Genomic DNA, 25,238 nt, shown 5'->3' with positions numbered 1-25,238 from the left:
ACTTGAAAAAAGGAATCTTACTGTTTACAGTATATTTCTTTAGATTTCAAAGAGTGCCTGCAACATAGAATGGTAAAAGATGATATTAGGAAACTCACAGCAAGTGTGTGAGTGAGTAAGAATAAGTAACAAGACACTGTGTCATGCACACGTACATTTGCACCATCACCCACCAGCACGCACACAGACACACAAAAACTCTAACTAAACCCCAAAGGAAACCGATATCGGTATTTTTAAAGTTTTGAGCAGCAAATGAAGAGAAGAATTCTTCGTGATCTTGTCAAGAAGTAACCATCACCAATGCTGAGAAGCAGAAACAGGAAGTGAAACTGCTGGGGACAGGTTAATTAGTCTCCCTGGCACAGAACCCGGAAGACATCGACAAAGCGGAAATTAGCGGGCAATACAGAGGCCATATGATTCTGACAAAAAAGAATCGGAGAAGCATTTTTTTCCGCTAAATATTTCCTCATTTGAAAAAAAAAAAAATCTTGTCTATTCATATTTGAAAATTAAAATTCTTTCACATTTTAGGAACAAAAATATATCGAAGTTTGTATTTGAAAGTGTTTGAAACTATATTCTAACTGATTTCATTTGTTTTAATTTTCGTCTTTCAATAGATTGTTAAATTAAATATTCGCTTTCTTATATTCTTATATGCATTAAAACACAGCATAAATTATGAGTTATATTTTTTTTATTGGGGGGGGGGGGGGTCTCATATTTTTGACGTATGTACCTATAATACATGCACATATTTCGTTGACGTTTGTAAGGGCGGTTGCTGTATCAAATGACACATAAGTTCAGTCAATTTTTATGGAGAAGTCAACAAATGTTTCCCGTTTTTTATACAATCTTGTACATAGCATTGCTGAACTGCTCATTGATCCGTGACATACTTTACCTACAGACAGCACAGAAGATCGTATATCTAGGTTATTGGTTTTATATAAATCACCGTGGTTCCTCGGTAAGGAGATGATGACATGTTTTCCTGACTGCCTTTTCAGGCTGGATAAAAAAGAAATCAAAATGATAAATTGCTGTCTTAACAGCAGATTATGCGGCAATGCAAGCATTATTAACATTCAATTTCCCTGCGATGATAACTATCTAAATGGGATTCTGAGGTCGGGAATAGCGTCATAGCTTCTGTATGACAATGCCTTGCTCTTGACCTTTCCCGAATATGGTTAATATTTTCTCCTTCTTCATACCTAGATTCTGAAAATGTTCTCCTACTTTGGTTTCAGGAATCTTTTGTCGTAAGTAAGCGTCCATTTGTCCCTCGTTATAGTAGATGCTTATTAAATATATATCCTATAACTTATTTTAATGCTAAGGAACCATTACCACAAAGTTGATTGAAAATTTACTACGCAGCTCACAGAAAAAAGTTATTGTATATACATTGTATACCTATAAAAAGGAATAAACTTTACATATACAACTTTAATAGAGTTGCTGCATATAAAAAAGCCAATTCTTACTTTATAGAAGAAAAAAAAACCCAACTCAAAACATTTAACTATTGTATTTAGTTGATAGTTTAAATTCTACAGCAATAAACTAATAAATATCATCGACCTTTGTAGTCATAATCAAATTGTTCAATTTAAAGCATTTTTATATTCTCAAACTTTCAAAGAGACCTAAATGATTGATTTGTCGTAAGGATTTTTAATGATTGTATACTCCTAATCTCTAAAAATGTATGTTTTGTACGCCAAAAATTGCTTTATAAAACAGCTTAATTTCGATAATATGACATGTACAATGTACATTATACCTGTATTTGTCACATCTTTAAATGTTAGTGGTATAAAACTCTAGTATATCTGTGATAATCAAATATAAATAACTGTAATAGATTTTTTCTACTTTAAATTAATATTTAATAAAATCGCTATTACCTTTGGTGGTAAAACATTGGTGAACTTGAACGAGAAGCATAATTACCAACAGATTCCTAAAAGGCTTTATAAATGGCACATTATAGAACAAAGCTGCTAGGTGTGTTTTTGTAGATGGGTAAAAAAAAAAGGACGAACATTGTCAAAGAAAGACATCAATTTTTCCGATCAAAAATTAGATAATGAATACTGGTACCTTTGTCATAACTGCCTATATTCAACGTTAAATGTGCAAATATACGCAATGGTTGTTCCTTCTAAGATGTAACATCAGATATGAATGTATAATGATCAAAATATTGTGGAAAGCTAGTGTATTATTTAAATAACATTAATTTGATAACAAAAACCACCCTATCCTCACAGGTTTTGCTCTATAACCCCCTTATTATTCCTTTTGATCGAGACGGGAACTTAGTTTTCTACCGTTAGGTTGAATGTGATTTGCTAATGTTAATGTTAAAATATAATTGGTAGCTGAACAATTGTTTTAAGAAAATGAATTTTAAATTACCCTGTTTAACGAATGCTTTGTATTTTCTTGTTTTTTTGCTTTTATTGTGTGAATTTCCTGTTCTTAAATTATTGTTAGTTTGTTTCTGGCTACAAAAAAAACCCCCGCTGCTTAATGGCTTTAAACTTTAATAAAATGCTATAAAATGTCTTTTTGGAAATGAACCGATTACAAAATGTAGGCTGACATTCTCTCTTTTTTTATATATGTTTTACTGAAAACAACAGAGGTTACGAGACTGTCAGTTATTTTCAATGATAAAGGTTTGAAGTTAGTTCATGTAAGCTGTAAAAAATCAAAAGCTTCGAATTATGAGTAAAAAATAAAATGCAAAAGTTCGAAAAAAAAAATCCAAAATAACGAAATCTTTAACAAAATCCTATTCATAGTATAAATTACCCAAGTCAATGTATGCAATATGCTAGATAATTATGTGTATGTATTTTAACGTACATGTTCTGTCATAGTGTAAATTTTGAAAGCACTTGGTGAGTGTTAATACACAATTTAGATTATGACAACTGTTGTTGGATTATATATTACTTACATGACAATAAACATTTTAAATTGTGTTGATAATACATGTACTAGCATATTGAATAAAACCACCTACTTAAACTTTATGTATCTTGATTTTTATTCTGTTTAAGTTAAAATGCAAACATAGATCTTCCTCATCCAATTTTATAATTGATTAAGTCGATGTGCTCAATAAGGTTAATTCTTAGTGGTGTAGTTAGCTTCTTCTTAATAAGTTAATTGTCAACAGCATTTAGCAAACCTAAAACAAAAAAGCCATTAATGTTGTTCATCGTATTTGCTGAAAAAATGAATTAATGAAGGATAATTTTAAAAAAATATATTTATTTATTTATATGACCCAAGAGTAACTGTTTTAACGCTTTTGAATTACACGACAAGATTTTATTTTGCCATTTTAATTTTAAAAGTAATGCATACACAAGTATTTGTTTTATCAAACTCTCTTTTGACAGAAGTACCCCTTTTTCAAGGTTTTCGGATGATTATTTACATCATGTAGTATTCTGTTTTAAAGTGAATAATTGATTGAATAATCTTCATGTCAAACATAACTGCTTTTCCTCATAGCCATGTGTCGCCGTGAAGGCAAATAAAATCGGTAAAAAAAATGTCACAGGTGTCTGAAATCTTCTACGATGTACAGACCTTGTACAGTATTGATCAAATGACAAGATATATACTCGTTCTCGATCACAGACACCGTATTTCCTACCAATATTCAAGTGAGTTGTTCTTTACTTCACAGATCTAGAAGTTTGAAATAAATTTAAAAAAAAAATATTCTTGTATCTTGCTTCCTTCTTTTGTTTGTGTGTTTATTTGTCAAATAATATCAGCTGAATTATTAGAATTGATGAACGAATTCATATCGACATGATATACATCTAAATCTCTGTGTTTATCTTTATTGTTTAGAAACTGTCAATGCAAACACCAGGGCATGCAAGCATTTGTCAGATATCAGACCCCCGCAATTTGTGTATCCTATTTGAACAATATGCGCACTTGTTCAATAATGAACTGATTCAACTGGGTATGTTGATAATTACTCCTATTTATTCAACCAACATTTAATGTTGATATTGAAGCAAGAATGTAAACTGATTTTTTTTAATAAATGCATTACATATGTGCATTTCATAGATAGTGGTAAAAAGATGACTTATGTCATTTATTAACATAATATGTAGCTTTATAGTTTTGAATAAATCAAAATGTTTGCGTTCCCAAAAATTTGCTTTGCCTACAGCATCCTTATTTCCCCTTGAATATCCTTTTTAAAAGCAGGGTTATTGCGTTAACAGTTGACTATGAAAACAGAACGAAACAGTACTTCAAATGGTACGTTCGTGAAATGTTCCTCAAAGAACAAACGATGTCTTCGTTTCAGTGATCCCTGAAATTGTTCTGCTTGTTTCTCTAAGAGTTGAATGATGACGTCATCACAGTTTGCGCAAATGGCGTAGGTAACACTCTGTGATGTTTTCGGAAATGAACAATGTATTCATGTGTGCGAAATTACTCCTTTATATCATCGTTGGTAGTTTGATTTCAACCCATGACTGTTTTAAAGTGAATGATTGTACACACAAGTTTGTTGTAGAATTACACCAATTTTTATCACCATTTTTTTCTACCGTTTTCATCATTATTTTTAGTTTGATTTCAACTTTTGAATACTTTAAAGTGAATACATTTACGCAGGTTTAATTTGTTGTCGAACTACTCCATTTCATCATTATTTGAGTACATGAAAAACTTATAGGCAAGTTAGTCAATCAGCTTTAATATTCAGAGTTTATTTTGAGTTTCTAAATTAGTATCATACCCGGTATCTCTTTCCTTGTTTGCAAAAAGAGCAAATGCGTCATGAGGAAAATGAGATATCAATTTACTTACATTGAATTGTCAATAATTTATTGTTCATCATATATTTGATTTTTGAAAATATGAAAGTAACCAAAAACTAAAAAAAATTAGATTTAAAAAAAAAAGAAAATTGGCATTTAATCTAAAAGCCAATCAAGATTGGTGGATAAATTTAATAGCACCCTTGCTCAATTGTATTGTTTCAATGCCGCATGTTTCATAGATTGTAAGCTACAAGCCCGCATCTATAAAAATTACAATTTTCAACAATTGAATCATGTACTGTTCGTATCAAATGCATGAAATCTTTGACGCACTTTTTGGGGGAATGTATTTATGGTGGTGGAATTTGAAACAAACATGTAGAATTGGTACATGTTACCAGAACTCAAAACATTTAGATTGTTAATACGCTACATTGTTCTAATAATTGTGAATAAGGTTATCAAAGGTAATCAATTACTTTATTTTAAAGGAATCAAGGAGAAGCTTTTGTATATGAAACATTGAAAATTAAATATTAATGAGAAGTATACGGAAATGGTTGTATTCAATCTTAAAGTTGGTGATTTTTGCTCACATTCATAGTGTACAGATTATTGAAACATGTATAGTTTGAATGGAAATAAAGAATGCTTATATGTTTATGCATGTTGGAGTTTTTGTCTTTGTTGACTTTTAATGCTTTAAAATTGCCAGAGTATTTTCATAATTTCAGAGCTCCTACATGTAAGGCCTGATAATTAACCTATTATCATAAATTAAAGATGAACTGATAGAAAGAAAAAACTATTTCGTAGCGAGCAACCTAGACATTGAAAAGAACAAACGAAATCTTAATACTTTCCAGGTTTTATAAATTAAGCATTTAGGAGAGTGTACTAAAATCGGTCTCTGTCATAACATTACTAGTATGCAATCTTATTAGCTTTCCACAGAAAGCAAGAGTTAAAATGCCTTTTGTTTTTATATAAAACCATGGACTAAATAATGAACCCAACCGAGTTCCATGATGTTCAATTAGAAGGGACAAGATTTTCGCCGGATATGGTCTGTCTAAAATTGTTATGTGCAGTAAAAAAAATTTTTAAAAAGAAAAATAATTTCTTCTCATTCAAATGTCAAGGAAACATATCGACCTTGGGTCCGTATACGAGTATTACTTCGAAAAATACTACAAAAAAAGAGAAGAAAATCTATACCGCAGTGACTTGTAAAATTGGAAAACGTCAAGCAACATTACAACGTTTTTTTTTCCTTATGAATGGCAAATTGTTCTACAATAGTTTTTAAGATAATTATGTGGTCCGATTGCTGGTAGGTTGGATTGGTGCATGCGTGTCAAAACCTCCACAATGACATTGCATGTCATAGAAATGTCGATACCATATTACATTATGTACTCAATAGAACTCAAATTACTCTATATCTCTCTCTCCTTTTACCTTGCACTTGCAATTAATTTTTGTGGACCCAAACATTCAGCAAAAAAATTAAAAAAGATGGATATCAAAACTTTTTAATTTTCAACCCCGCTCACATCATCGTCGAAAAATTTTAATGAAAAATAGTTCCAATGTTGACTCAAAACCTCTTCAAAACCAACAAATGAAATGTAATGCTTGTTCTTCGGATTTGTCTCATATTTAAAGTTGTATGTTTCTGCTATGAAGTTGTAACCTGTGTTTAGCCCAAACGTTACTTGAATGTGATACCAGAACCTCATTAGTCATTATCTAAAACTTTTTTTAAATACTAGTAACTGTAATCAATTCAGTTCAGTTTATTTTCACTCAAAAACCATATAATGGTACATGAAGTACATGAAAAACCCCCAACATTTTTACATATACACAATAAAGTTGCAAAGGTCAAAAAAGTAAATGGGGTGAGTAAACAATTTGATTAATTTTTGTAATAAACAAACACAATTTTCTTAATATTGTATATTTGTTGACATGATTTCACAAAACTTTTTTAGTGTAGGAGAAGAACAGTTATCTGTAGCTAAAAACTGACTTCGTAAGTTACTTAATTCCTAACATTCTAAAATAACATGAAATTCATCGCCAATTTTGTTACAATTACACAAACTGCAAACTTTATTTTATAAATTCTATATATATATAACCCTTTAAGTCTATTCCTAAATACCGTTATGTCATTTTTTTTTTTTTTGTAAAAATTGAGCTCTAAACCTTTGGTTAATATAGTTGCCTTAATCAAATCTGTTTGTGTAATGGTATGATTCATGATCACACCATACATTTGAAAGTCTGCAATTGTCTAAAAATTGTCTATTTTTTTATAGAGTATCCAAATGTTTTATTTACAATTACTATATATTTTTCACGCACGATTGGTTATTGTTAACTACTTGTATCGTAAAAATAGCCTAGTTATGAAAATTCCATTTACCATACAGTACATCGTAAATGATTGCAAATTTTGACAAGCAATTAACGCCACCTACATCATCATGTACTTAAGCAATTACATGAGCTCAGCGCACATGTACATGCATATAGGACGTAAAAGATTTGGAATTAGTCGCCTGTATTAGAACCAGATCATTAAATACTGTCATTTAGCATCCAAACATTCCGACATCTACCCATTTACCACAAAAACAGAGGAAACCCTGTAAATAGTAAAAAAACAAAAACCCAAGAACGTTAAAAATATGGGAATTCGAATTTAGCCCCTTCCATCTTGGCCAACACTCCAACTGTGAGGACGAAACGTCTGTTAGTAATGTCGTTATCCCTGGGAAGGAACTCCCATCCTTCTCTTATATCCAGTGCAGGAGCCGAAACAAGATTATCCTTTAATTGGCGGGACCTAATGAAATCAGACCAGGATAAAAACCTCCTGAAATATAATTTGCGTGCCGATAATCAGCCTTTAAGCGAGTTATCGGCGACCCATATCAGCGCTGTTGTGTCTTTTATTTGTTTCTTTGCTGTAATTTAAGCTCTATTCATTTCAAATTTAAAGATAATTTATAGAACAATTCCACTGGATTCTCCTTATTTTCTCGAGAAGCGGTCAGGGTTTTTGCCTCCATCAACGCAAACACCGTTGCACTGGCCCGAAAACAGAACAGACCAGTTTCCCCACTGCGGACGAAAAAGAGGGTATATTTACATGTATCACATGTTTTCCTTCAATAAAACAAATTACAGAAAATAAGCTCAACAAATTTAGCTCAATGTAAACTGTCATCTGGTGCAGTATGATCACATTTTGCAATGAAATTGCAAAAAATGTAAATTAAATTCATATTTCCTATTTACTTATAATTCACTGTATTTACTCAAACTTCGTGGCATGCTATTAATAGTTTTTATACATATATATTTTTTCTCATCATTTTAATGGTAATCACCCTGATTATACGTAATGATGAACTCGGTAAATCCAAATTGAATTATCACCAGATCGTCGTAAGCAATGAGTTGATAGGGATTTTATTAACTGTCTTCATTAAGAGCCGCATTACATTGTTAATAAATTAACGATTTCATTGTAGGAAAACGGTTACGTAACTCGCACTGGTCAGGGCTTTGTCTGCTGTCGATAGCACCCTCCATATTTGTCACCGTTCATTAGCAGTTCTTTCACATGCAGGGTCGGTGATTTGAGTTGATAACGAATACTCAAGACTGGGGATTGAGAACTGACAAAAACACCATCCTAACCCGATGCTAATGAAATGCGGAAGCTGTGAACAAGTTTCACAGATTTCTAACCAGATTTTTTTCCGTTTTCCGTGTACTTTATCTGCCTATTATAGAATATCATGTCAATGTTGATACATGTATATATAAAGACAATCCATCATATCTATTAGAAAGACTTTGTCATATGATTATGAATGTTGTGTTAATGAACGCATTTTCAAGCATTATGAATTGTATGACTCGTATGTATTTTAAATTTTTGAATGTATTCTACATATCAAAATATCTTAAATTATATGTTGACCACAATAGAAAACTACCGTCGAACAAAAAAAATTATAGGCCTACAATTCATACAAATAAGAGTAGAATTCAGTATTTGCAGTACGTATAATGCGTTTTCATTTCCATTTCAAAAATATACTATTTTTCTTATATACTGCATACTACAAATATAGTGATAGTGTGTATGAACAACCTGCTTCCAATACTAAAGAACGGTTAAATACAGTATGCGTAAAAGTTTTCAATTAAATAAAAAAACCCATAAAAATCCTAATTATCTATATACATTTAATTTTACATATACGTAAGGGCCATTCATGAAATTCCTCATTGCATACATTTTCATTTGCAATTAGAAAACTACACAAACATATACATGAAAATAGACACAAACAATAAGGCTGTAAGTTCTTTGCAAAACTTAGTTATAATATACAATTTCTAACACAGTCTAAGATTTTAAAACTTTACTGTAAGCCGATAAATAATATAGGCTAACAAAAATGCACCACTTTTTATCTTACTAGCCTTTCAAACTGTTTTGTTCGTTTTCAATTTTATTTTATATTCAAATGTAATGAACAGAATTTTTCAAATCAATTCAGAACAATTTGAACAACAGTTATCAGATTTACAATAATAATATACAAATAAAAATAGGCGATGAAATGTCTTTTTTGATATAGAAATGTAGCCTGCAAAGCCCTTTATTGTCATTTGAAAGGAAATAACAAAAGGGTAACCATCACACGTGAATCAGCGCGGAAGAGCAGGATTACAATAGACGCCAAGATACAGTTACATGTAATGCATTATTGCGGTAATCCCATAATGTAATATCTACTCGCACGAATATCTGTATATTTCAGTGAAATATACTAGACGTGAGCCGCGCGCAATGCTGTAAATTTCTCTTGTAGTCGGATGCAATGGAAATAGACATGAAATTTTGTAAATTTCTCTTAAAGGAGTTCAGGATGGAAATGAAATAGACTTGACATGCTGTAAATTTCTGTTGGAGTCGGGTTCATTTCTGGGCGTTCGGAAATCAATTGCCTGTGTTTCCTCACAAACGACTGGAGAGGCTGGATCAAATCAATGAGTGGGGCCGTCCTTATATACAGAATGAAAGAAATATCAATAACTATAGAGCGACTTCTTCACAATACATGTTAGACCAAATTCCTTTCTGTTTATCTGTATATCCGTTGATTTTAAGGTATCTATTAATACACTGTAAGAAAAAATTATTTCATGTATTGAATTAGATTTTTCAGAAAGAAGAAGAAAAAGATTCAATAATGAAGAAATGAATAATAAGTATTCAAACTTCGTTTCTTTACTATGCACATAATAACTATATAGATGTTCATAGCAAAACCGTTTTAAAATGGTTTCTTTCTTCCCCTTGGTTCAAAATAAGTTTTACGGTAAATTATGTCAAAACATGACACGTTTTATTTTTATTTCTATTCTCTTTTTTAATTAAACGATAAACGCTAAATCAATGACAACACTGCAAAAATGTTTGACGTTTCCATTTTGGCAGTTTTAGGGTAGCTTATTCTCGCTGGACAAAAATTGAATTCAATGAAAAACAAATACGGTTTTCTTTGTCTAGGGGTGACTACTTCTTCCCACGGTCTCAAAGCGGACCTTGTTTATTTTAGCACCAATGTAAAAGCGTGAGGGGTGAGGCATTCACTCGCGCTGTGGGTCCTTAACACAGTTTTTTAGAATGACATTTATGGACCTATTGAATCTTACACAATCAATAATTGATTTCTTGGATTTGTTGGTCAATAAATGTGTTCCAAAATATAGGATCTGAGTCAAGAGTCAACCTGGAGAAACAATTCTTTGTCTACTTCCCGTAAATGTTATTTATTAGATTGAAGCTAAATATAGTCAATACTGACCGATTATTTGATCAGAAATAGTATAGCTTGAATTTCTTTGCTTTTATTAAATTTCAGCTATTTGTAAATTATGAGAAATATAAAACAATTCAAATTTAAAAAATACATAAATAAAGGAAATCGCAATTAGTGAATGAAATATTGACGTCAGAAAGAGATAATTAATTTTTAACAAGAGAATTAAATTTCAACTTAAAAAAAACTATGTAATGAAAATATTTAAAAAAAAACTAACTTTTTTTCTATCATTTAGGACATAAATTCAACAAATTAGATCCTTAACAGGATATATCTTATTTAAGAATATCAAATTCTACTAGATGGCCTATCGTCTATTTTTATGATTAAGGATAAAAACTATCATCAGCAATTGTTTCGCAATTCTCCAAACACTGAAACCAAATCAGTTTCCAATATTCAAAACTTCAACTTTTCAGCTCACTAGAGGATAGAATGATCATGCAGTTTGATGGGCTATGAATATTAATATGTCTATTGTAGACAATAGAAATGTAACATTCAAACATATTTCACGTCTGTAACGGGTATACATTTAGCTATTGTTATCATCAGAAATGACATGAATACATTAATTGCCATTCGTCAAAACTACCATTGAAACTGTCATTCAATAAATTATGAATCAGAGATTTCTGGTCAGGCAATGTCAGGTTTCGGCATGAAATTGCTGATTTTAAACAAAAGTTGAATTTTAATTTTCGTGTCAAAAGTCTGATAATGATTTATGTATGATTATGAAAATACTATGGTGCATTTTTTGAAGAGGTACTATATTGAGTAAAGGTGTAAAACGTTAAAAAGGGATTACAAATAGAAAGCGCACAATTGTCATCTCTCTCTCTCTCTCTCTCTCTCTCTCTCTCTCTCTCTCTCTCTCTCTCTCTCCTTATATCTTTATTATCTATGATTTGCATTTAACTGGTAGTGATACTGGTTGCTTATATCTTTTTATTTTAAATACATGAATTTATATGAATAAACTTGTTGATTTGAATGCTTCTACCAGTGTACCTGCCTCGAAAAGAAAACAACTAAAACAACACCCCACCATCCGCCAATTTTAGCTACTACAGATGACATTTTAAAAAAACCCACCGAGTGATCGATGCTGGTCATATTAATTAAATAAAGCTAAATCAACAGTTAGTATTTCTAACTTTTATATTTGACGTTGATATTAAACAAATTTTATTACAAGTGAAACAAACAAATTTATTAAGGTAATTTAGCTATAACGTTTTTATTATTTCACAGTTTGAATGAATTATTGCTATTCAATAAAAACAACATAAAAATCGTCTTCCCCCTCTCTTTCAAGAAATCATAGTTTATAAAACCTGATCCAAATATCTTCAAAACCTCATAATAGTCAAAGTTAAGGTTTCATCTTGCAAAATTTAGGAGAAAAATTGAAAAATAAAATGGTCATCTTTGTCAGATTTAACGAGATGACCCGGGTGACTGTAGATTGTCGGCGATGGTGACGAAATGGGTCAAACGACGCCATTGCCATAGTGAACCCCGGTGGAAGGAGAAAAATGTCGAAATCTAGCCGGGAAAGAGGGGTCACTAACGAAGAAATTGGAGAAAAATTGTTGAAGAATCGACATTTTAAAGCGGCTTAATAGGTTTTCAAACCCAGCAACCTGTCAAATATTCTATGTTTTACTGTTTTTATGCGAAAATAATGAGCAGACGTTTAGACTTTAAAATGATTTTTCATTTCCTGTGTGGATTTCATTTTGTTTTCTATCTTGACGTTTATATGGATCATCATAAAATTTATAAACATCAAACGACATCGCAGCTTAAGATGTGTGATTTATGTAGAAAAAAAAATCCTAAACATGCACCTCTTTTTGTTACTGGTAGAAATTTATGAAAAAGAAACTGTTACATTTCGAGAGAATGGTAATTTAAATATTGATACCTATTTTGTATATTACATGTAGTGTAGAGAGTATTATCTTTTCGTGATCATTTTTAATGATAAATAAAGATTACAATCGCAAGCGTTTAAATATACAATGATATATGTTTGAAAAGTGAATTGAGGTTAAAAAGAGACCGAGGCAATGTTTTGACTACTGTGAAATATAAACCGCAAACAATCCCAAAAATAAACACAAAAGATAAATTTTCTCGGTCTTTGAATTCGAGTGTTTGAATAAATGTGCGACAGGGGGTGTTAATAAGGTTATATAAACACTCTGTCATTTCTCACACAAGCTGAACTGTTTAAAATGTACATTAATTCATATGTGTATACAAGTGATTATTCAAATGAACAAATCAATTCGATTTGTGTTTTTATTTTCTTAATTCAACACTGATAGTAAGTACGATTATAAGATAATACTAGTATTCTTGAAAATCTTTCAAAATTTGATAATTAGTTTTTACGTTAAATATATCCACTCCCAGTCTGGATACACTTACACAGCGTGTGTTATTGCCTTTTGCAAAATCATGATTTATCTACAATATCTCGATAATATAATCCGGGTCTTTTAATGGATTCCGAGATAAATCTTTGACATTGTTTGACCACGTACCGAAATTTTATATTAGGTTCAAGCGTACATGTCGTATATGCTCTCTCTCTCTCGAAATGTTTTCAAAATATTAGTGCCCCATGCGCTATGCCAGTGTTTGAGTACAAGAATTAAGCTGTTATATTCTGCAAAACAAAAGGTCACGGGCAACTTTTTATTTTTATATATACGGTGTCCTTTTACAAAGACATTGTCGTTGAAAGAAGATTTATCTGTTAACCACAAACTTTATAGGTATGATCACACACCCGCGTTAGAAAAGTTCTTTAAATAAAGAACAGTTTGTGGAGTCCACTGTTCAATCCACAAGTGTTGACATTAAATTTTACGTTGAGTAACCTTTGTTTTAGCAAGACTTAACACAATCGATTTCAGGGTTAATCAGAAAGGAATATAGGTTTAAGAATTATGACACTTGGGCGAGGGAAGGTTTGATGTTCCAATTATTTATCGTCCATTCCGATGAGAATTCAGCTCGGATCATGTCTGCTCGAACACGAGTTTCCAACTCGATAGCCGACCCCTTAATATGGACAGGGGCAGACATTGCCAATTTATTTTGCGGAGGAACAACGACAGGTTCCCCTTTTTAAGACAGGGTTCAATTTCGATGGCATTTTAATTGGTCTGTAGCTTTTGCAAACTACAGAACCATCATTTGTCCTATACTGCAACAAGAACGATAACTGCTACAGGAAAAAACGATTAAACTTATCGGTTATTATTTACAGATATCTCATAGGGTAACTAGAAATGATCTCGTAAACAAAGAAAAATCAGAATTTATGATGTAATTTTCTAACCTTATGCAACGTTTCATCAAAATGTATTTTGATTCGCGTTTATTTAACCCTATGGTGTATATAGAGACAGAGTTTACCCATACTTTTATCCTTTAGAAATCCTCAACTTTCAGCAAAATTCCACAATCCCACACAAACATGAAAGATTACAGATTCAACATTTTCCATTACACTGAGGTAGAATGAAAAGGAAAGGATGATATTTCCAGTGAAAGCTAAACAAAAACAGATTTCGTTGAGAAAAAAGATCTTCCAACGTCAAAATACGACCTTTCTGGTACACAGAATTACCAACTAAATGGAAAGAGCAAGGATTTAGTCAGAAAAGAATGGAAATAAAGTCAATAGAAACGACGATTCGATCGAAAAGATTTGAAAAAGGATTTAGCTTTTCATTAGAAATGAAAGAGCCATTATTACGACCATGCTCATCAAAAGCCTTGGTATGTATTGGTTGGTGTATAGAGAACATTTTCCCTATTCATTGCCGGCGCTTGTTCAATTGTGGCATTATCGGGTTTGTTCATCGCATAAAGAGCAGACTGGCTGTGGAGCGAGAAACGAGCGCTCAAAAGAAAAGCCTACTTTAGAAAATACTCCAATGAAATGCGTCTGTGGGCGCTGACCATTGTTATGGTGGAACCCAAGACGTGCTGCACAATACGGTATCGACTTGGCTTTGCCAGTGGTCATGAACTGAAGAGCTTTCTCCAAGTTTTTTTCCGTTTCCCTGACAAGAGGGACGTGAGGGCCCATCTTGAGGACAGTAATGCACCACAATGTCAATTTCATGGCGCTCAAAGTGTCCAATTTCTAATTTAAGTTGTTCTCAATCAATGCGAAAAAAAAAGTTTAAAATTTTTTTGGCTTGTTAACTTTCTCATTAAAATGGAATTTATTTTACGGAGAACAAAGGCGTTGGCGTCTCCATGGACATACAAATAAATCCCCTCCGAAAATATACAAACCGATTGAACCGCAAACGCATATTACCTGGTAGTAATATGCAGGTGCGATTCGACTGTACTTCATGATCATCGCGAGAGGGCGTGTCGGAAACCATAATTACAACCAGAGTCCACAAATAAGCCACGAAAATAAATTGGATCGGGAACTATAAAAAAAAATGTACCTCTCAACTCTATTTCCTTTTCTACCATTTCTTGTTTTCTAAAGTAAATACGAAAGATAATTATAAAACACCCTCGTGAGAAGCCCTCGCGTACCGCATAACCCACTGAGTACCTAGAGGGAATCAAGAAATAATTGACGAAAAAACTCCCGCCGCGAGAGTTCGCGCGAACTTCATCCCCCTTGAGTGAGTCATACACAGTTGTCCACCCTTTGCAAGGATCAGTTTTCAAAGCAAACTATGATATACTATCTCGGTGACAGTTCGAACGGGTGAAACTGGGATGAAAATTGCAATATCACCAAACTACATTAACGTAAAGAAAACAAAAAATCTACATAACCGTGCATTGCAACCATGACTAAGTGAAAGGCAAATTGTTGTTGTATTCAGAATTGAGCAACGAAAGCACTTGCTACTCAATCCAGTTTTGATTACGATTGTATGTACTATACACCAGTAATGTAAAGAGCAAATGTGCCAAGCACCATGCAGTTTTTCATTTTTTGAGGAGAAAAAAAAATTAAGAAAAAACCCTCCAAATTTGCGTTTCGTATTCTTTAAAAAGATGACCCTTTTTTCAAAAGGTTTACCAAAACAATACATGTATTGATCTTGTATGATTTGTTGACTTTTTAATTGAACCCTAGTACACGTTGGTTGGTTTCGTTGCTAATTGGTTGGATGGCAGGTTGGTTGGTTGATGACACGGTTAATGGGTTCCTTAGATGCCAGGGATGTTGTATTGTTGCATTGCTAATTGGTGTAATGGGTGGTAACGTATTTCAACGATCTTTAAAAAAAAACCCAAAGTTTTAAAGACGCTAAAAAATAAAATTTGAAATAATTACTCATTATTACTAAAAAAAAAAATCTTTGAACTCAAATTTCAATCTGAAGAAACATTCAATTGTTAGCTATTCCTGATATCTGATAATTTTATAAATTGTACAATCACTGTTTGTCTGATGTTTGCCGGGAACTCATCATCTTAAAACATATGCGTATGTACAAAGGGTGTGTGACAACGTCGTCAACTGTTTAACAAATTAAAAAATCAATCTCCGTTTTTCCCGATCTCTCCTTGGCTTGTAAATAGACCAACGGTGACATCTTGTGTATAACCAATGATCTATTCTTCCTTATAGCAAATAAAGTACGTTATAGCTAAGGTCACTTAAATAAAATGATTTAAACATATAATTTATAAAATATCATTTTTGATAAGTGTTGTTTTGTTTTTGGGCAAGACTTTTACTTTAACCGTCTTATATATTTTAAAAAATGTATTTATTCCATAATATTTAAATTTTCCAGTGACTTTGTCTGTGGTAACACGACGAATCAATTTTGTTATGTGTAGTCCAATACATTTCATCAATGACTATTTTAATATTTAATCGCGCAATAGCTGAAAATTATATAAATCTTGGTAATAAAGAATCATTCTTTGAATATTATGAGGTAATTAAATTCTGTCGAGCGTGACCAAATCTATCTTAAAGCCGTTTTGGTTTTTTTTGGATTTGATCACCCCGACCATATTTGATCAACTCATAATATTCGCAATCAAAAAAAGATTCCTTATTCCTTAATTAAAGGTGACATCTTATGTCTAACAAATGGTCTATTCTTCCGTATGACAGCAAATTAAGTAAGTTAAAGCTAAGACCACAAATGTTAAAGCTAATGTCTTGAATATATGACCACTTTTAAAAAAAAAAAAAAAAAAAAAGGGTTTTTTTAACGTGTACTTTTATCTTTTTTTTTTCAAAGAATGTTTCGTGTGTGCATTAATTCGATATTGAAGGTTTCATACATTAACGTATTTGTGCGATAAATCATTGTAAATGTTAATATAGCAAAGAATTAACAATGTTTTCCATGGAAGATTTTTATACTTTTTCATAGTGAAAAAGCACTTTTCTAACATCATACCTAGGAAAATAAATTACACATTGTATACGTGTATAGCTTAGCTATTTTGAAAATTATATAAAAAAAGAAAGTCATTTTTAAAACAGAGAACAGTAATATGACTAAGAAATTCGCTTATTTTTCATGTCTAGATCTAAGGGTGCCGACAAACAGATTTGAGAGAATTTCCCACTTGTTGGAGAAGTTACGAATTTAAACATAAACCACCAGAAAGAATCACTGGCAAAACAACGAACCCCGATAATTTGATATTTCAACAACTGGTTTCAATAGAATCAAAAACTTCTTTTGGGAGAATATTCAATCAAAAACTAATATCCACACAAATTCTAAAGAAAGACCTGTGAAAGGTATACACAGTTTTCAAAATCTCTTGGCTTTTGTCACTTCGAACAAGTGATACTTTTGTTCGAAAATAGCGACCGTTGACATATTGGTCTTTAATCAGAGCATATGTAAATACGTCATCTATAGATTCGGAGTCTTCATAGCGTTTGAAAGATAAATATTTGAATTTTCCATTCTCTTTGATAATATAAATCTTAAACACAAATTATTCTTATTTCAGCGATCTATTGTGAACATTTTAATCACATTCTTGAGAAAAGAATTGATCGAAATTAGAGCATTATCGGGTTATTGTAAGTCGTATAATACCTATTTCCTGACCAATGGGAAATTAGGTAATGCGATAACTGTTTGCCCACCTTAAATTTCGGTTTGCTTACAGAAAGCAAAATAAATGAAAACATAATAGCAAGTCAATACTTTGCTTACTCTTATTTATGAATACCAAAGAAGTGGAATCCCCTGACAAATTGCAATTATTTGTCCAGACTGTTCAAAGCTTAGAGCTCAGTGTTACATATTTTGTCTTATTTAATCTAAAGCGTGTTGCGATTTTTCCTTTGCTTCTTTGATTTTGTTACATTTTGTGCTACATGTATAAAATTTTAATGTTAATACTATTTTCTGAAAATCTTTATGTAAAGTTTTTTTTCTGTCGTATCATACATTGAATAAAAGAGATTTTAAAAATAAACTAAGGATGAAGTGTCACAAAACAGGGTCTGAACATATACTTCTACATATTAAATGTATCATATTTCAATGTATTCCATGTATAACTTAGGTGAATTCAACAGTTGTGATTGATATCTTAAGTGCATTAAACATCTCTTTTAAACTATAACATGTATGAGGCTGACATAAATGGAATTCTGAAGACTGTTAGTAGTCAATGAAATGAACTCTTTGCACTTGAAAACTTTTTTTTTGAAAAGAATTGAACTTTTATTAAATTTCCAAAAGTGAAACTTCATTATTTTAAAAACCGTTAAAATTACTAAAAGATTCTAGTTAGGAATCTTAAAATATATTATATATGAAATGTGATATATATATATATATATATATATATATATATATATATATATATATATATATATATATATATATATATATATATATATATATATATATATATAGTCCAGGTCAGACATTTTGCATAATATGTATTTACACAATCAAGGTAGTCCATATATATATATATATATATATATATATATATATATATATATATATATATATATATATATATATATATATATATATATATATATATATATATATATATATATATATATATATAAATATATATATGGACTACCTTGATTTTAACATATTTTATTGTGTAAATACATATTATGCAAAATGTCTGACCTGGACTATATGTATCATAGGCTCTTACTCTCGTTTTGAAGTACAAATGCATATATCGTCTGTAACCAAAAGGTGCTTTCAGTCTGAAGTTCTTTCGTTGAAGCCGTAATGTGTCATCTTGATTTTTCATGTACATGTGTATATTCATGCTTGGTAAAAGCACCTTTTCTTTCAATGCATCCCCATCAAAACTTGCATACATGTATTAAAGGACTATATATGATAAGGGCCTAAAATGGCCCCCTAAAATGAACATCATCATTTTACTATCATTCTTTGTTTTCTTAGTACAGGTATGTATATGATGTGTTTACATAATATTCATTTTGGTTCAAGTGCCCACAATTTAGAAATACGACATTGTAAAGACAACCTTTTCCCGCCATTTTTGCATTTTGAGCGTAAAACAGCTTGTTTTCAAGCAGTTTTTCCTTCCGAAAACATAGAGCGCATTCTTGAACAAATGAAATATTTTAATCAGAGATGTATCTAGCCAAGACTAATAAGTGACAAAAATATTTTCCTTGTTCAAGCATGCGCTCTATATTTCCCATTCGTAAATAGATAAGAAAAATGTCAATTTTTGGCTGATTTTGATTGAATTATAGAAATGGCGTCACTTCTGACGTCATATACTGCCAGTGAGTGCAAATAATTCAAATAAATAGATGAAAAATATATTTCATATCAACTCTTCTAAAAAATTAGTTAACATTTTATTGTACCCGAAACATTTAAAAAATGGCGAATTATGGGGGCCAAATTTAACTCTTATCATATATAGTTCTTTAGATTTTTTTTCATACATATAAAAAATCATGGGATAGTCACAGAATCTTTTTTATAGTAATACGCTAGATACAAACTTGTGGGTTTTTTTTTTTAGCTTTGAATTGACCACAAGCACCGCAACCTTTGATGACAGGTAAACAAAGGGAGTGTTAGTACATACAAGAAACATATGAGTAAGATTCATTATATAACGCCGTTTGTGACATAGTTATGCTGGAATGTAGAGAGAGAGAGAGAGATGACCCTGTTTATACAACAGGTATCATGTAACGGCCTCTTTGTGTAACCAGGTGCTAGAATCCTCAATTTGGAAGCCTCTAGCAGACACTTTCGGCGTGATATAGGAGGTTTAGTCAATATTTAAGTCCAGTCAATAAGAGAGCTTGTATCATTTGGCTAAAGTGACTATTCCTTGATCGCAAATATTAGTCCCGCTTCTGTAGAGGGATATTCCATTAGAATTTCAAATGTAAAGTCAATATTTTAACAATCTAATGCATACTTAGTGCATGAAGAGTGGTTCTATGTACATAAAACTTAGCTTGGGAAACAGAAACGGGAAAGATTGCAAGGCGCGAAATTTAAGAATCTTTAATTGCAGGAAGTTGAAATCCAAAGTTCCATGTGTTGAATAACTGTAATTTAGTAAATTTTACATCCAGCATTTTTTTAAAGTTTCAAACATCCGCAAGATGTCATAGACAGCACAGTTTACAATTACACAATGCTTTCATCTCGGCGTTACAGATGATTTGATTACATTGCAAGAAGAATTTGTAATATTAATTTGTAATTTTAATAATTCTAAAAGATAGATATTTGAAGTCTTGTCGTGGTAGTTTAACACGGCAAACTTTCTTGCTTTGAATGTGCTCTAAAATGCAGATATATATAATAATATATAAGTAATCTCTGAGATAATGCAGTTCAGAATTTGACATAACACATATAGATGTATTATCTCATTGTCTTTTTTTCAGGTCAAGTTGAAGTAGAAGCAAAAAAAAATATAATATTTAATTTTTGGATCATAACGACATTCAGCCGTAAAGCGTCTCAACCATCTTTCACTGTATACAAAAGAGGAACATGCTGGTTCTATGCAACATGGTTACCGCGATGCAAAGCGTTGTAATTTTTACAGCCAAGTATTATGGCTACCTTGATCGAAACCGACTCAATATGACACAACAACCAGCTCCAAGGTTAAAAAAAACAAAAAACAATTACAAACAACCCGAAATATATAGATGTATATAAAAAAAACCACAATCCCCCCCCCCCCCCATAAAAAAACCCCCAAAAATTAAATCATAAAACAAACCAACCAGGCACTCGTTGACATACATACATCTACCTGCAATGATACTTGTATTTTACAAGAAAGAGAGAGAACCAAACGTTTTCAAGGTGTTGTTATTTTTTAAACGCAAAGTATTTGCCATCTTTAACGTTGCGTCTATATTACAAGACTCTTTCAGAGAATTTACCACTGATAATATTTCCTGGCACAAAACTTGATCAACTTTATTTTGATATTAATTGCATGCATTATTCGGTAAGACGTTTAATTAAAATCATCAAAATACAATCAGTTTGATCCACATAAGTGCGTGTAAATGATAAATATCAAAATAATGATTTTCCTTGAAAAGATACGATTTTTTTAATTCATTAATATTATTATATAAACTTTCCAGAATCGATGTGTCAGTGTTTTGGCAATTATCAACCTAAAAGGCATATAAATGAATGATTTCCACTGTTTTAAGAATAATTCGATTTCTGTAGCGCTTCAAAATTTGTTTCATCCCCCAAAACAATATTTGCTTTTACAAAATTTAACTCGGCGGCGGCAACATGAAAGACCTGCTTGGGTGTATATACATTACCAGTTTTTAAACCAAGGATTGTGGGAAACGCAGTGTTTCTTATTTGTTCGATTTAACAAGACATATTTACACTGTTTTCAGTTCTGTGTATCTAAACGACAAGTGACCTGTCCATAGCATGCAGCATTTCCCTGCGTTCTCTTGAAGCCCGCGGTCCACATTGATCACAAGCGAGGTCCATGGGTGCGCCACTATTAACACATATTAGAAAGACCGACATTAATATTTCCCGCCGTGCATGCATCGTTTAAACCCTTGCTAGTTTCTCGTCCAAAAACATATGAAGTAGCGTTTACACATATCCATTAAATCAATTGATATGGCGATGAAAAATATGTGAAAGACAATAAGACTTTCTACAGTATCTTAACTTATTGCACGTCAATTAAAGACATTCGGTAAAGTTTGCACGCTTTTTTTTCTCTCAAATGTCAAAGTTTTTTTTTATTACACATTATATTCATTCTATATCCCATGCAATTCAAATGCAGTTCAAGAAAATTAAAATTTGATATACATGTACATATGAATAAAACAATTGTGTTCCCAAAGTAAAATTGAAAAGAGAGAGAGAGAGAGAGAGAGAGAGAGAGAGAGAGAGAGAGAGAGAGAGAGAGAGAGAATGAGTTTAAATTTTCTCTAACCTACATTCTGAAATTTTAAACGTCAATTCTCCATAATTACATGCCTGAAACTTAATTGTCCAAATCCTCCTTGTCAATTATTATAATCATCTATTGACGGGTAACCCTTTTCGAACAAGGTCCCTCTTATTTGTCCTTGAACATTTGAATGAATAATGATATTTCATTTTTCTTTTTTTCCAGAATTGCGTCAATCTTCGCCTAAAATACACAAGAGTTTTACACACTACAAAAGAAAACTCGTTCCTCCAATTTCCATAATTCAATGATCATACAAATATATCTTTATTAATATTGTATCTTCACTTTAACAGTGATTTTTTCTCGCTTTCTCCATACAATATGTTGTATGATGCATTCAGTATTAGCGAAAACAGGGAGGTTTTAATTCAATATTTGCTCAAACTGGGGTATAAAATTAACGCATGGGGAGCTTTATTTGAGGAGGGGCGCAAGGATAGGGATTGTTTACACTGGCAGAGAGCACTTGTCACTACGAGTCTTCTTCTAACAACTGTCCTACTGAAAAGAATAAAGAATAGCAACCCCCCCCCCCCCCGAAAAAAAAAAAATCTTGACCCAAACTTGTTCTACTTTTGCGGTTAAAAAAAATTTGCAAAACTAGTCAATTTCACATTCAATTTATATGAAGAGGTCGCAAATAAGTTTTCAAAATTATGTTGAAAAGAATACTTTTGCTTATACTGTATGAATATATTTTCATTTTCCAGTGTCTTTGTACATGTATTTGATAACACTACGAATACATTTTGTAATGTATAGTCCGATACATGTCATCAATGAATATCTTTACATGTAATCGAAAAATTACTGGAGATTTTAACTATATAACTATAAGTTTATAACTATAAGTAAAAATTAAAAAATCATTTTTTGAATATAATGAAGTGATCGAATACGGTCGGGCATGATCAAATCTATCATAAAGCCCTTTTGGCTTTATTGGATCTGACCACCCCCCCCCCCCCCCCACCAAGGGCATTTGATCACCTCATAATACTCAAAGAATAATTCCTTATTCCTTGTATAAATCGATATTTCTACGCTAATGGATTTTTGTTCGGTGGTGGTAGGGGTGGCGCCGGGGAAAAAAATGTTCAGTTTTTTTTATTTTGCGTATATTACCCTAAATTAACAAAGAATAGTCAGTATTAAAGCAGGAAGAACTTCGGTCATTAATTTATGAAGCGGAAATAATTAATCTTAGATCATAAACTGTCCATTATATCAACACCATCTTTAAACACTTTTAGTCTATCAAAGAAATAGATCTAGAGAGAAAGACAATTTTTAAAACGTCCCGGTTGATTTTTTATTTAAAAAGATATTGATCGACTACCCTTGACAAATTTAATTACTTGAAGTAGTCGAACATTTTCCTGATGGTTCATTATCAATAGATTTTTGTGCTTTGTCAAGAATAGACGTTGAAAAATGATACTGAAATATGGTTTTGAAGGATTGTAAATTGACACTTCAATTTCTATTGAAGTAAACTATTTATCAAGCATGCATTTTGTGAAATATTACCGTCATTCACATATCATTTCGAAAATCACAAACCAAAGATAAATCATCTACACTATAACGCAAGACCTTGGATGCAGATTAGTAATAATGTGAAATAAATGGTGTCTTGTCAATATTTTCAACTTCTTTTTGGAAAGAGGAAATATGGACAGAATACAGAAGTCAATTAATTAGACATATGCTAATGCCAGGCTTAATGTTTGATGACCGTCTAACCCAAACTTACCGATTAGAATCTATTGATTATCAATCGTATATAAAAAACGAAGGATCTTTTAACCATATCTATTTTACGTAAATTTACGCCTCATAACACCTGTTTGCATCAATTGCAATCTTTCAGTTTGGCAATTTGAATTAAAAATATCTAAATTTTATATTATACAGAAAATGGCATCATCATTAATAAAGAACGTATTAAAAAATCACCCTAACAAATTAATCAATCGATTCACTTCTCAATATTAGTTCTAGTTTTCATCTTTAATTGCAAACAACAAATATTAATACGTAACAATTTTACAGAAAATCGCATGTTTGAGAGAGAGAGAGAGAGAGAGAGAGAGAGAGAGAGAGAGAGAGAGAGAGAGAGAGAAAGAGGTGTTTCTATACATGTACTTTGCTAACTTGCCCACCATGCAATTTATCTGACGTTCTTGGCATTGAAATATACAAGGATTACATTTACAAACGAATTATGTCACCATGATATAGTTACTATGTACAGTGTATATATCATTTTATTTTTGAAAATATATCTAGCATTGACAAATATATGCGTGCAGTCGTAGTAAAAATGTTCACATTTTGAATTAAATAAATATTTTTTTACAATATGTGTGTTAAAAACTCTTACAAAGATAAGATCTACGAAAGACCCACAGGGTTTCAGTTTTGCGTACATATTAATCAAAATATCAAAATTTACAATGTATGTTCGCGTACAGATTAATCAAACTATCAAAATTATTTCTGCCTACAGATTAATCAAAATTTTAAAATTACATGTATGTTCGCATTACGATTAAGACCGCTGTGTATCATGACCAAGTAACAATATTCATATTCGTGTTGAATTTTTAATCTAAGCATTTTTATATGTATATATACATGCAACTATCGTTTTTAAGATAACTAATTCCCCCGCTCGTAAAAAATTCCAAACCGGAATCCAAAGAAAAAATTTCAGGGAAAAAATTCAAAATATAAATGTTACACATATTCTACTTTTTAAAAAATAAAAAAATCGTGTAATCTATCAAAATTTTCGCCAAACCTCAAGAAAATTGCTAGATTAACAAAACTAGTATGCAAGATCCTACATAAATGTGAATCGTAAGCCTACAATTAACTTCATTTTATTTTTTTATCTAATCAAAATGTTCAGAACCTATCTTTTCCTTCTTTTTCTTTGTGGCAGGTGTGAATGCAATCTCATTTACTTGCAGTAGTC

General features: G+C 31.5%; 1 long non-coding RNA gene across 1 annotated transcript; it reads left to right on the top strand.

Moving 5' to 3' along the window:
* The first annotated feature begins 3,619 nt into the window (after positions 1 to 3,619).
* Positions 3,620 to 10,108, top strand: LOC128179293 (uncharacterized). The gene is made up of 3 exons (XR_008243060.1): positions 3,620 to 3,701; positions 3,895 to 4,012; positions 7,846 to 10,108. It is a non-coding gene; the product is annotated as an uncharacterized LOC128179293 (long non-coding RNA).
* The last annotated feature ends 15,130 nt before the right edge of the window (positions 10,109 to 25,238 follow it).

This window comes from Crassostrea angulata, chromosome 4 (genome assembly GCF_025612915.1).
Source record: "Crassostrea angulata isolate pt1a10 chromosome 4, ASM2561291v2, whole genome shotgun sequence".
NCBI lineage: Eukaryota > Metazoa > Mollusca > Bivalvia > Ostreida > Ostreidae > Magallana > Magallana angulata.
The sequence above is the reverse complement of the archived record's forward strand: the minus strand, read 5'-3'. Positions and strand labels throughout refer to the sequence as shown.